The 13,464-nt window shown below is 46.7% G+C and overlaps 1 protein-coding gene across 6 annotated transcripts in view; it reads right to left on the reverse strand.

Moving 5' to 3' along the window:
* The window catches only part of AKAP8 (A-kinase anchoring protein 8), a 1,455,819-nt gene that overhangs the window by 141,269 nt on the left and 1,301,086 nt on the right, over positions 1–13,464 (reverse strand). The window lies entirely within an intron of this gene.

Here is a 13,464-nt window from a genome sequence, read left to right on the forward strand (position 1 = left end):
CGTGTGTTTGGCTTACGTGCTTCCCTTACGATATCCATACATCGCTGCATCGTTCAGGTAAGTTCAAATGACCAAACTCTACAACCACAGGAGCTAAACTGCTTAGTTAAGTGCTTGAGGATTTGGAAGGATGGTTGTCCCCTGATGTTGTGTTAACATGTTGTAAGGGGTTGGAAGCCTAATTGGTGGGCAAACTGAAATTATGATCATGTGTGAGCACCAGGTCTGCTTTGCCCACATTGGAGCTATGAAAATTATAGATATTCCCGGTGCATCTTGTGGATTATCTTGTTGAGAAGTGGGGTTGGAAGATGTACGCACATTTCTCTGACCAATTGATCCACAGTGTGTTCCCCTTTGACTCTATCTGGGGAAGCCTGGAGGGTTAAGAGTGGCATTTTGCATTTTCTATTGTTGCGAATAGATCTATGTCTGGACGCCCCCATTCTGTCCATATGTTGTGTAAAACATTTGTGTGTAGCACCCACTTCTGTGCTGAGAAAAGCTCTGCGTTTCTGCTTAAGATGTGACAATTTCCAGATCTTCTGTGCTAGTTTGGACATTGGTTGACTGTGTCCCGCCTTGCTTGTTGATGTAAAACATGACAGTAGTGCTGCCGGGGAAGACGGTGACTAGAACTGTCTTCTCTCTGGCCTTGTAATGTTTGTAAATCTATGAACATTGCCAACAACTCTAGGATGCTGATATGTTTGAGCGACAGATTGTGTCCACCTGCCATGCGCAGTGTGTTGGAAATAATGAGCCCCCCAGCCTGAAAGCGATGCATCTGTAAGAGTGGTTTGCACAGCAGGGGTGAGAAAGGGTTTGTCCGTTAGTAATTTTTGTTTTGCCCACCACTTTAGTGCTTTTACCACTGCTTACGAAAACACCACTAAATCGTTCTCACCGATCGTTTGCTTGAGACCATTGGTTCGCCAAGCCACTCTTGAACCGGAAGCATGCTCAACTTGGCAGGTATATGATATGATATGGCATTTGTAACGCGCCTATATACAAGTGTTTCAAGGCCCGATAGGTGGCACTAGAAAGATGCATGTTTTGGACCCTCTCATGGAGGGGATTCTGTTTGAATCATTGCACCCAAGAAGGGAATAGTTTCTTACCTGTAACTCCATTCCTCCAGTACTGCTATCTTTCATGGATTCACATGCTTAGAATATTCCCCGTCGTCAGGCTGGTAACCCTCGGTACATTTATAAAAACGTTTCCTATAGGAACAATTTTGAAACTTCTATGTCTATCTACGTCGTTTTGGGCCGCTTACGCATGCCCCAATAGGACGTAGCGGTATAAATGCCCCGCGGCTCCCTTCAGATGTTAACCCCCCCGAAGTAGTATGGGGTACATATTGTTTGCATGCAGGGGAGGCAGGCGGGCGCATGTGAATCCATGAAAGATACCAATGCTGGAGAAATGGTGTTACAGGTAAGAAACTATTCCCTTCTCCAGCATTGGATCTTTCATGGATTCACATGCTTAGAATAGATTGGATAGCAGTACTCCTGATTTTGCGGTGTGAATGCAAACCAATACCATAATACCAACATATTTTTATTTTTTAAATTTTTTTTCATTGAGTAACTTCAGCGGTTACACGTTAGTTTAAAAACAACAAAATACATTATGAAATATATTGATCGAAGAACATTCCCCTGTATAGGGCTAGCCTCACTGAAACAGATGACGTAGGACTGCTCGTCCCATCTGTATATCTTCTGCAAGTTGCTGTTCAAGGCAATAATGGCGGGTCAATGTATGTGGCACCGACCAGGATGCCGCCTGACATATCTCCCAGCGGAATCCCGGCCCACAATGCCGCCGAAGATGAAGTTGATCTCGTGTAATGGGCTCTCGGACGCCTGTCCAGCGGTTTCCCCGCTTTCGAGTGACAAAAAGGTAATCGTCGACGAGACCCACCGAGCCAGTCCTTGTTTTGAGATCGCTTTTCCTTTTGCCGACGGCCCATAAGCCACAAACAGTTTTTTTGTATCTCTAAATTCTTGAGTACGATGAAGGTAAAACTTTAGAGCTCTTTTCACATCCAATGTATGGAGAGCTTTTTCCGCGACCGATGAAGGGGTCGCGAAGAATCTCGGTTGTATAATAGACAAATGTTTATGAAAGACAGTAGGAATTTTTGGTATGAAATGTGTCACGTCCCGCGGGATTCCCGATGTCTCTAATGTCCCTCCCCAAATCTCCGATCCCCTTACCTTTACTCCTGCCCATCCACTTGCCTGGATTCGGGACCCACGTGTGTTCTCCGCGACCCCCATATGCCAGGGCGATTGTGTCAGCGGCCCGCCCGCCTCCGAGGACGCCAGTTTCATTGGCATATTCCGTGGCGGCTGCGAGATCGACCTCTCTTCCTGCTTCTGCGTCGCGTGACCGACGCGTCCCGCTCATGTGTTGCTGGAACTCAATCACGTGATGCGAGCGCTGGTCACGTGACCGGAAAAACACTGGTAGCGCTGCTATTTAAACGCTCGCATCACAGTGTTCAGTGCTTCACAACTGTTTACCTTGGACACTGTTGGGCGCTACGTCTGCTTTTGGTTTGGATCTTGTGGAAACTGACCTCGGATTGTTTCACGGACTGTTTTGGATTCCCCTGATTGACCCTTGGATTATGGAACTCTTGCTACGGATCACGGACTGTTTTTTGGACTTCCATTCTGCTACACCCCTTGGCACTACGTTTCTTGGATTTCTTGTCTGGATTCCAACTACAGGTGGGTCCGGCGCACTCGGACCGCCATATATCCTCCTGAGCTTCCACCCACTATTGGGAGCGAGACACTGGTGGGTCCCGGAACCGCTCAATAGGCTAAAATGAATCTCTACTGTCAACCCTTGGTAAGACCATTCCGTTTTCTTATTGATTGGTTTGTGGATGTTGTTCTGGCTAAGTACTTAACCGGTGTTTCTTTACAGTGGCCCAGGGGTTCCCAGAAGTCTGCATCTCCGGAAGAACATCTCCCACCTGTGGCCTCAAAGGTTGTACAGAGAGTGGTTTGGACCATCTCTGTGCAACACTTGTGGACAGAGATTTCTTCTGCCTACACGACAGTCAAGACAGTCGAAACACAACAAAATGAGGGTTGGTCGCCAACACCACCTTGTCTTTAAAAAATCTCAAGTATGGAGGATCAATGACTAATGCTTATATTTCCAAAAGTCGTTGTGCCGAAGTGATAGCCACCAAAAAAGCCAACTTCAATGATAAGAATTTTAAAGACGAAGAAGCCATAGGTTCAAAAGGAGCTTTCATTAGTTCTGTCAATACTAGGTTAAAACTCCAGTTCGGAGGAAACTTTTTAATTGGGGGAAAGGTATGAAATAAGCCTTTCATAAAGTGTTTAACCAGCCGATCACCAAACAATGCTGATGAATGCCTTCTCCGAGTGAATCTCAAAATGGCTGCCAGATGAACCTTTATCGATGAAAAAGACAGACCTCTTTCTGCTAAATGCAGCAAATATGGAAGAAGTTGCTCCGGGACGTTATTCAGAGGTTCCAAACCTGGTTGATCCTTACATCACATGCAGAATCTCCTCCACTTACATGCATACGAAGTATTCGTGGACGGAGCCTGTGCGGCTTGCAAAATTCGACGGCAATCCGATTAAATAGTTAGGGTACCAAACTCCGAGAAGTCAGGAGCCAGGCTGTCAGGCTGAGACTGTCTGGATTGTGATGCCACACTGTTCCCTTCTCCGGAGATAGGAGGTTCGGAATCTTCTGAAACCTAACAGGTCGCTCTATCGTTAGCTGGTGCAGGTCGGAGAACCACGCCTGTCTCACACAAGAAGGAGCCACTAAAATCACCCGACACGGGTATCTGTGAATCCATTGCAGAGTGGAAACAGGGGGAAAAGTGTACACAAACTTGTCTGTCCACGGGAAGGAGAATGCTTCCCTGAGCGAATCGGGTTGCGGCCATCTGCTCGCGTACTGTGCACATTTCTTGTTCTCCCTCGTTGCAAAAAGATCCAGGGAAGGTTGTCCCCATTTTTTGAAAACCTTCGCCAGCTGTTGGTCGTTCAATTCCCATTCATGCAGCTGATCCATTTCCCTGCTGAGAGAGTCCGCCTGTACATTTTTCACTCCCGGCAGATGGTAGGCCACCATACTTATATTTTGTTTTAGAGCCCAATGCCATGTTTCTTGAGCTTCAGTCGAGTGTGTTCTGGAGCGAGTACCTCCTTGTTTTCTTAGGTAGAACATTGTTGTCGTATTGTCTGTCAATATTCTCACTACCAATCCTTTTGTGTGTGGTTGAAAAGCTTTCAGGGCCCAACGTACCGCCCTCAACTCCAGCATGTTGATAGGAAGGGTTGTCTCTTCTGACGACCACAGGCCTTGCGCTTGAAGAGAACCCAGATGCGCTCCCCATCCAGTCAGAGACGCATCCGTCACTATCGTTATGTGAAATTCTGGCTCTTGCAGGGGCATCCCTCTCGATAGATTTTCAAAGAGTTGCCACCATCGAAATGCTCGTAGAAGTTTGTTTCTAATAGTCAGTTTGTCCGACCTAAGTCACTGATTCTGGGACCATCGGTCTGCCAGGAATTCTTGAATTGGCCTCATGAAGAGACGACAATTTTTTACCAAAGGGATACACAATGCCATGGCCCCCAGTAGTGACATATATCTCCTCACCGACACTCTGGTGTTGACTTTCCACTCTTTTGCCTGAGCTTGTGAATCCTCTCCACAGATGGTTTCACCAACCTTGACTGAGTCTCGAACTCGGCATCCAAAAACACCAAGTTCCTTGAGGGAGTTAAGGAGGACTTTTCGAAGTTGGTCGCAAATCCTAACTGTCGCAGAAGTTGCATGGTGGGCTTGAGACTTGCTTGTGTTTTTACCAACCAATCGTCCAGAAAATGGTAAACATGATGACCCTGTTTTCTTAACCAAGCTGCAACCGGAGCTAAGCACTTTGTGAACGTCCTGGGAGATTACTTTAATCCGAATGGGAGCAATTTGAACGTATAGTGGGTTCGTCCGACTACAAACCTCAGGAACTCTGTGTCGTTGACGCATTGGTATATGAAAATATGCGTCCTGGAGATCCAACGATGCCAGAAAATCCCCCTGTTCAATAGACCGGATCACTTCCTGAAGTGTGAGCATCTTGAACTTCAGATTTTTCAGTGTTTTGTTGAGGTCTCGAAGATCGAGAATGGGACACCACTTGCCATTGGGTTTTTTCACAACAAAGTATCGGGAGTAAACTCCTTGACCTCTCTCGGATACCGGGACCAATTCTATAGCCCCTTTTTGTAGCATAAGCACTACTTCTTGTTTTAATATTTGCAGATGGGGCGGAGCCGAAAACACTGGTGGGATGTGCGACGGCTTGATTTTGAACTGTAAAGAATGGCCTAACTTCACTGTGTCCAATACCCACCGGTCTGATGTCATCTTCTCCCACTCGTTGACCCGGTGAGACACGCTGCCTCCCAGGACGCTCTGAAACTCGTCATTGCTGTTTCTTTGATTGTTTGTCCTTCGTCGACGATGGATAACCTCCCCTTCTTCTTGAGGCTTGATAGTCTCGACCTCTTCTAGCGGTTTGGGAAGCCCGCCTGTAGCCTTGAGAGGAGTATGACGGTCTACTGAAGGTCCGGTCCTTGGATGACGAGAATCGGGAATTTCCTGACGCTCCTCTAAAGGGGCGAAACGAATGAAAACTTCTGCCACTCTGGAGGGCTCCAAGAGAGCAACATGTGTCCGAGTCTTCTTTCATGCCTTTCAAGGCTTCGTCCACCTTCTCTCCAAATAGCTGTTCTCCTTCAAAGGGCATATCAAGCACTTTATATTGTACTTCTGGTCGAAAGTTGGTGCATTTGAGCCAGGCTTGTCTCCTTAAAAGCACTCCATTGTTAATTTGTTTAAAGCCCGATTCCACCAGGTCTACGGCGATGTTTATTGAGTGATTTGACGCCTCTTCACCCTCACGCACAAGCAACATAGCAGATTTTCTATGTTCGTCCGGTAGATGTTCCAGTATGGGTGCTAAACGATGTCACATCTCTCTGTCATATCTCGCCACAATAGCTAGAGAATTGGCCGCCTTCACCGTTGTTGCTCCAAACGGCACCACCTTCTTGCCAAAGGCATCTTGTCTCCTGGCCTAGCTCTCCGGAGGAGTTGTACATTTATGTTGTGAGCTTGCCTTTCTTGCAGCAGCTGCCGATACCACTGATTCTGGAGAAGGGTGAGAAGACAAACATTCTGAGTAGACTCAGGAGCTTTAAATTTCTTTTCCAGCCTGCCTTTAACCGCAGGCTGCGAGAATGGATGGCGCATTGTTCGTAACCCCTCTTGCCAGAGGCATTGCTAGGGTGGGGGTAAGGGGGCTATAGCCCCAGGTCTTTTGGTTGTAGCCCTGGACAGAAACTCAGGAGCTACAGCCAAAAGGCTAGCTAGCCCCCAGTCCCGACAGTTCCGACATTAGCGTAGCCCTGGATCTTTTCCAGACCTAGCAACACCCCTGCCTCTTGCCATACATGATCTAAAATGGGAACCGAAAATACTGATTTTCTCCTCTTTCCCATATGATCAAACAAGAAACAGTCTTTATTTTCTTCCTCCTGGGCCAGGCCAAACTCAGTACATGCCTTACCCATCATTGTGTGGAAGGAACCGATGTCATCCGGAGGTGACGGTTGAGCCGGATTTCTTGGAGCTTCCATCTCCGTCTCCGATTCCCATGTCGGGTCCCTAGAAGGGGACAACGATATATCCGATAAAGACTCTTCTCGTTCCGACTCGGACTCTGGGAGTTCTACTTCCTCCGGGCGCGAGCATGGAGGGTCTTCACGAACCGAAACGGCTGTTGATGCCATAGGAACCGGCCGGTGGGAAGGGCCTGTCTTGTCGTCGGTTGGTGTAGTATGCAGTCCTGCCGGAGCACTAACCTGAGGCAACTTCGCATCCAGTTTACTCAAAGTCTGTAGTGTAGACAATACCTCCAGGGATAAAACAGCCTGAGGATTGAGTAACGGAGCTGTAACTGGGATACTTCTCCCACTCTAAGGCGTCAGCGAGCTGACCCCTTACAATCCAAGCTCCGCAGGCCCAACCACTGGTTCACGGTCCTCTTCCACGGATGATATGGAAAAAGCTGCCTCCTGCTGCAACAGGGTCTCTGATAAAACCGGATCATACACCTCCGGTCGCCAGCCTTCTTGCGGAGCCTCCGTCGACGAGGTTAACTTCTCGACAGTCGCCATCATCGTTGCCGTCGTATGACTGGGCGGAACCACTGAAGAGACGATCTGCGTCAATGGTAGTGAGGGCGTTGACGATCGAACTCCCGTCGACGACAACGGTGGATGCGCAGAATCCTGAGGCTCTCCCGCCTTTTTTGAACTTCACTTGTGTTTCGACGAATCTCAACTCGAGGATGACCTATGATGATCACCTGAGGAGGTTCTTGACAGGTCTTTTCTCTCCTTTTTTGATGAGGAGGAAGACAAAGCTTTTGTTTTCGATGACGATTCTCTCATAGAATGTTTTTCCGAGGAACTTTTCACAGTCGAACGCACCTTCTTCGCTGAAGGTTATGCCGATACGGAACGGCGGGGGACCACCAGAGATTTAGCCCTCAAGGCCAGCTATGTGTGGAGCCAGCCGTATATTTCAGTCTTTCAGGGTCTTCTGCGAGAGGCCTTTACAAATTTCACAATTGTCAGCCGAATGGTGAGGGTGGAGACAATATAGATAGTATATATGTCCATCTCCTTCGTACACCTTTTTTAATCCGCATGTAGCACACGGACGAAATAGAGCCTTCCCAGACACTGGGAAAAAGACGAAAAACAACCTTGTAAAATACCAAATGACACGAGGTGATCCCACTACTTTGGAAGACGGTTGAAATCTGAAGGGAGCCGCGGGGGCGGGGCATTTATACCGCTACGTCCTATTAGGGAATGCGTAAGCGGGCCAAAACGACATAGGCAGGACACAGAAGTGTCAACATTTTTCCTATTGGAAACGTCTTTATAAATGTACCGAGGGTTCCCAGCCTGACGAAAGGGAACATTCTAAGCATGTGAATCCATGAAAGATCCAATGCAGGAGAATTGTAATTGTCTTGTTTAGCTGGGAACGAGACGATTTTTTCTTGTTGATGGAGATACCTGACAGAAACAGGAGGTTGATCGATTCACAAGTGTGCTGCTGACAGCTTTGTGGTGTGTCCCCAGTTATGAGCCAGGCGTCTAGATAGAGGTACACTGGGATGGACTACCTCTGTAAATCTGCTGCCATCACTGCTAGCACCTTTGTGAATACCCGGGGGGGCTGATGCAATGTTGAAGAGTAGCACCTGAACTGGTAGTGAGTGGACCCTACCTTGAACCTTAGGTACTTTTGGTGCGCTGGCAATAGTGAGATACGAAAGTATGCATCTTTCATGTCTAATATTGCCATGCAGTCTCCCCTCTTTAGCAGAGGAATGATTGCTGTAGGGTTGTCATCCTGAACATTTGAGGTTTGACATAAGAATGTGCAGGTCTTTGGTCTAACGCAGGGTGTTTGGTCTTGTTGTTCTTTGGAATAAGGAAGTACACAGAATAAATACCCTTGTTTACCTGTGATGGAGACAAGTTCTATTGCTCCATTTTCGAGCAATGATTGCACCTCTGCCTCAAGTATTTATTGGTCTTCTTTGGACAGAGTTTTGGAGATGTTCACGCTGTAGTAGCCTTGTGCCACGGTTGACAACACCCAATTGTTGGTAGTGATTACCTCCCAGCTCTGGGTACATAGTGAAATGCGCCCCTCCGCCCCCGTACTAGGTAGACATGGGAGGGAACCTGAAAGTGTGTGTTATTGTTTTGCAGTTGTGGCCACGCCTTTAGTGGCATGAGCCCTACCCTGGCTTCATCCTTTTCTAAAGGTTCTTTGGAAGGTGGACTGAAAAGATGATGGGTGACCTTGACCTGAGTGACGTTGGATAAGAGCTGGGAAAGGGGAGATGCCAGGTCTAATCATCGGGTGTCTATCCCCCCCCACTCCCTGACGACCCCCTACTCAGTGATCCTCACTTGTCCGCCCCCATGGTCGGGATCCAAAAGTGATAGCCCTTCCCTGGCTACCCGAGTACGGGATCCCAGAGGGACTGAGTTGTTAAACACCCTCTGGATTTTCACAGAGCCTTACCTGCCACAGTGGCAACAGACCTAGTTTATTCTGGATCATTAGTATTGGAGGCTGAAGGGACAACCACTTCACTCCACTTTCAAGTGTCTACCCAATATCTGCTGAGGTGTACTGCGTAACCAACCAGGCATTGGCCTTTGTGCTACATAGTCCTTGTCCCACTGGCTCCTCACCATTACCTCACTCTGCCAGGTATTTCCGCATCTGTGGGGCACACAGCACACACATTTGCACTGGCTCAGTTTTCTACAAGCAACAACAAGCCACAGTGCATCAAGTCTTCTCCCACGCAGCTCCATTTTCCAAGCCGTGCAGATCTTTGTTTATCGGCTTCTTCTAACTGTCCACTTCCCTTTGTGTTCCTGGCCTCAGCTAGGATTATCAAAGCTCCTAGTGCCAAAAGTTAACTCCAAATGTCCAACCCTAAGATGGTTTGAGGCCTTGTGCCCAAAGGTCACCAGTTTCAATGAAGGTTGATAGAGTTTTGCAATGCAAGTGGTTATGATTAATAGTGTGATGAAACGTTAGATAACATTCAGATCAAGAATTCATCCAACCCCAACACACTACGATGAGCATAGGGATGACTTAACCCAGGATCCACTAACAAAGGTCAGGTCAGAGTGGGTTAGGTTCAGGACTTTACACCCTTATTACCTTATTAGCTGGGGTGCCCGGCGTTGCCCATGTCCTGATAGAGTGGTGTCTCATGTGCCCTGGAGGATGTTGCTCTTGTCCTCATGTCAGCAAGTCTTGCTTAAGTTTGCTCTGTCATCTCATTTGCCCTGAAGAAAGTTGCTCTTGTCCTCTAGTCGGAAAGTCGTGCTGCTGTTTGTTGTTGTGTTGAAGAAGCTCTTGATATTGATTTTCGCTTTGCATCAGATGAAGCTTTTCCAAGTGATGTTTGTTTTTTGTGCGGCATGTTTCAGTCACTCAATGGCTTCAGCACATTTTCTCAAATGTCCAAGAAAGATTGATTGATTGTGCTCGCTTCTCATGAATCAACTTAAGTAAACGGTAACCTTGCCATTTCCCATATTTGGAGTGGCGTGATAAAATATATATTTTTTTTAAGTCCCTTTAAAAATGCTTTAATAAACACCTTCGAACTTTATACAGTAGTAATACATTTAGCTTCAGACAGTTTTCAAAATGTTGCCTCCTTTTAGTATTTACTGTAGTAAATCGGGGTGAGCATCAGTAAATGAGGGTCTCTACGGGATACATTTTTTGCATCCAAACAGACTACACTCTTTCCCTAGACAAGAAACACCTGTGTACGAGCGCGATATAAATAAAAATATCATAAAGACAAATGAGGAATCCATGCAAAATTTGGTAGACGTGGGTTCAACAGTGTGGATTTGTATAGACGGAAAAACATACACATTCTGCTTTATATATAAAGATGGGAGACGGGTGGTGGGGGGAATCAATAGGCATGTAGGTATGCAGACTTAGCGCACCTGGTTCAGAGTTCTCCAGATACCACATTTGAGGGTTCCAGACTTATTGCAGGCATGTTCTTCTGCATTGCTTCGTTTCACGAGGGTTGTCTAGACAGAAGAGATACTTTGTTTCACAGGATTTAGTTTTGGTGACTTGTGGTACTAAGGAATCAGTACCAGACACCTTGCAATCTACGTCCAAAACAAAGACAGATGAAGGCCTCTGTGGGTCCGACGGCCATGGGATGCAGACAACAAAATTCAAGGAGTGTCACCATGGACAGGCTGTGACAGGTGATCATCCAGTGGCAAAAACAGGAGCAGGACCAGCACAGCTTTCCTTGGTGCAAGACGGTTGGAAATGCAGGAGCAGGCGACTTAAGGCACAAGCTGAAGCTCTGCAAAGTTCCATGCCTCTGCTCAGAACTTCTGCAACAAGGTAGCCCATGAAAGAGCTGGTTAGTCCATTGGTTTGTCCAGGGATACTTCTGAAGGGTCAGCAGGCACGGATACTCGAGCAGGTGTCAAGACTGGTTGTCCTCAGTGGTTCAGGAGTTAAAGCACCAAAAAGGCCATCTTGAGATCAGGACAGAAGAGCATGGCTTCCTCGAGTCAACACTGGAGTCATGCTTGGTCAGCTGCATAGGGCGTCTTCGAGTTGTCACTGGGCTGCTCGTCTTCATAGAAGTCTTGGTTCCAACAGTGATCTCAAGAACAGTTTGCAGGAGCCCTCCTTTTATCGAGATTCAGGCTTAGAGTAAGCCCAAGCCCACCAATCATAAGGATCTGCCCCATTCTAACAGCCCAGCAACAGACTTTCTGGCACCAGAGGTTTGGATTGGGACTAGAGAGTGCCAGCCCCCTTCTCTAGTACAAATACACAATGCTGCTTAGCACAGCTTTCCCCTGGTAAAAGAGATTCCCAAATAAGGATTTCCTGACCTGAGAAGGCCAAAAAACAAGCAAAAAACCTTGTGTTACGGGCATTTTAGGATGCTAGCCACCTTTAGCGCCCTTCGCGGTAAATGAAAAAGACTAATATTCCAGTAACCAAAATGGCATTCTATAAAAGAGATGAGGATACTAAGTATCCTAACCGCACTTCATTGTAAGGTGATGTTTGCAATTCTAACAATACAAGAATTCAAAAACAGCGACGTAGCCTCTCAGTACTGATAGTCTTAGTAACTACAATGTTTCCCCATAAAAATGAGCAAAACAGGCAAGGGAAGAAAAGCATAAGGCTTTACTTACCTCCAAATTGTCAGGACAGGGTTCAAACCAAGCTAAAATAAAGTGTCTCTATAGAAAGGTATGGAGAGAAAGTTTCAAAAGGAAAATCTTCCCTAACAACCCACATTAAACCAAGCAGGGCAGCATACTGCATTCAGGGAGAATCGTCTCTTTGAGCATGTTGCTGGATTACTCCACTTTGAGCAAGAGCTGTGCCTTTTCACCATCTGGCTGCAGGCTACAGCTCTCACGGTTAATAAATACATTTTTAAAAAACAATAGAACAGCATGTTGTAAGTGGGGGCAGGCATATGTATAGGAACCAGAAAGTGAATTTCCTTTGCATACTGAGTTTACATTACACACATTTACAATGTGAGGCACTCGTCAAGGGCTAAACCTGGGGGAAAAAACATACACCTCGTTCCCAGATCAGCATGCTAACCATCCAATGACGCTATAGCATATTAGCACCCTGGCGAGGGGTGCCAGCCCATCAGGTGGCTAGGAACACAGGCTTGAACCGCAGGTGAAAACTCGTATTCCATGCTGCCTGACGTCCAACTCCACCAGCCCCATCTCCCTCCCCCACTCTCCATCCCCTTTATTTTTACATCCCTCCCACCCTTCCACTTACCTTATTCCTGTGTTGGTGGGTGCCGCCGCCACCGCCTCATCCGCTCCTTCCCCTTGCCTTGCGCAGACCGCCATGGAAAGGGAAAAGGCTCTGCATGGAGACCCTCCCCCCTTTCCATGGTGGCCATTGTTGAAAAGGATTTTCCTTCGTCTAAGGGCACGCGCGCAGCAAGCTGCTGAGTGAAGAAAAATCCTTTTTTTCTAAGCACCCCGGGTTACTGCTTTGGTAGCCCGGGTGCCAATGGCCTTAAACCCACGCTCCAAGTGCTGGAAGGGGGGGTGTCGGGGAACGGCCAGAGCCCTCGTTAATAGCCCTCGCCGTTAACTTGGGCTGCCGGGCCGTTACCACCCCGTTCCAGCTCTTGGAATGGGGGCTTAATGCCACAGTATAAAATAATGAAGAGACAGGTTTTAAGTAAATCTGACCAGATGCATATCACACATACAAGAGGGATATATACAGACGTACAGGTTCTACTTCAGATCCTGAACTAGTACTTGGTGTAAACATTACCGAGTTGTACCAAAAAAAAAATTAATTTTCACAATACTAGGGGGATCTTTAACTTTTTTGTTTGCAAATAATCTGAAAAAACAGAATTAGGTACTACACTTTTGGGGAGAAATCAAACGAGTTTTTAGATAGCCACTAGTACAGCCTTATGATGCCATCATCATCTGACCTACTAGGAAAATAACATTAAATCAAAGTGAAATTGTCTTGCTAGACCACAAAATGTATTGTTTTTTGGCGTTTGTTCTGATTTGATCTTACTGAGCAGTACTGAAAAATGCAATTTTATTTTCCATTCTTCTGGTTTTTATTGCATTAAAATGTGCTTCTTCCAGCAAACTGCACAGGAGCAAGTCTCCATCAATATGATTCTATCGGTTATATTCAGCCTCAAGTGGATAGGATGACTTTCAATAGTTACTGGTCAAAGTA

The sequence above is a fragment of the Ambystoma mexicanum genome, chromosome 3q, assembly GCF_040938575.1.
Source record: "Ambystoma mexicanum isolate Mex_15411 chromosome 3q, UKY_AmexF1_1, whole genome shotgun sequence".
Lineage (NCBI taxonomy): Eukaryota > Metazoa > Chordata > Amphibia > Caudata > Ambystomatidae > Ambystoma > Ambystoma mexicanum.